Source organism: Eschrichtius robustus, chromosome 7, assembly GCF_028021215.1.
Source record: "Eschrichtius robustus isolate mEscRob2 chromosome 7, mEscRob2.pri, whole genome shotgun sequence".
Lineage (NCBI taxonomy): Eukaryota > Metazoa > Chordata > Mammalia > Artiodactyla > Eschrichtiidae > Eschrichtius > Eschrichtius robustus.
In genome coordinates this window covers 101,734,561-101,735,813 of record NC_090830.1, presented here as the reverse complement: position 1 = coordinate 101,735,813, position 1,253 = coordinate 101,734,561, and positions in this window count along the sequence as shown.

Genomic DNA, 1,253 nt, shown 5'->3' with positions numbered 1-1,253 from the left:
AGCGAAGCACAATAAAATGAGGTGTGCCTGTAGGACTTCTGCTTCTGGCCGTGAAGATTAACTAGTATCGGACTTGCCCCCCTGCTGTCTAGAACCAGAAAACCAGGTAACAGATAGTGCGGACTATGCCTTAGAGAAGAGAAACTAATGAGGTGATCCCTACGATCACTCAGCCTTCCTGCCCACAAGCCCTTTCCCGATCCTAGTACAGGAGGAACTCTAAGCAGAGAACAGTCATCTTGTCAAGTTGAGGGGCAGAAGGTAAAGTTTAGGAGGCTGAAGCTGCCAGGCTTTTCGGAACAGAATACTGAGAAGAAGGAAGCTACATAGAAAAAGAGTTCCAGAAATCGGTACAGAGATTCTCTGGAGTCTTTGGCTGATACTATGTGCACATGCCAAGAGCCAGCAAAGGACAGCTACGGGTGCTGTAAGCAGAACAATTCCCAAAGCTGACATAGGGGTAGGAGACTGTTGACACTCCAACCAACCAGAGTGAAGAGATCCCATTGAAAAGACGCAGAGAGTACTGGACTTTAGTAGTAGACCTAAAGTAGTAGGGCTAAACTACTACTTTACTTTTAGGGCTAAAAGTAGTAGTAGGGCTAAACCAGCCATAGAGTTAAGGTTGCCAGATCTGCCCTAACAAAGATATAGACCTGAACTATCAATGCCATTAACCAGTCCAAACTGAGATGTGCTTGTAAGCATAAATAAAATACAAACCAGATTTTGTGGGCTTTACTATGAAAAAAAATGTAAATTATATCATTAATAGTTTTAATACTGCTTACATGTTGAAATGATAATATTTGGGAAATGATGGGTTAAACAAAATATCTTATTAAAATTAAGTTTTAAAAAAGAGAGATAGTCCAGTGGTCACTACGTAGCCAGAAATGGAAAGTATGCAGGAAGGATTATTTCAAAATCCCCATTTAGCTTTCTTACCAGTAAAACCAACCCTTTGAAATATTTACTTTCTTAACCACACGTTCAGTGCCTGATATATAATCCTGTTATAGTAAATCCTCACATAATAACTAATTGTGTGTTGTTTAGGAGAGGGGTATTCTTGAGAGTAACAGCCTATGGAGGAAATTATTTAACTGCTAAAGGGCTTTAAAAAGGAAATACTTCCTAAGAGACCAAAGGGAGGATGAAAGATTTATAAACAGGTTACATTTAGCAATAGATAGAAAAAAGAAAACAAAAACAAAAAGCAAGCCCCCACCAAAAAAAGAGATAACCAGAGA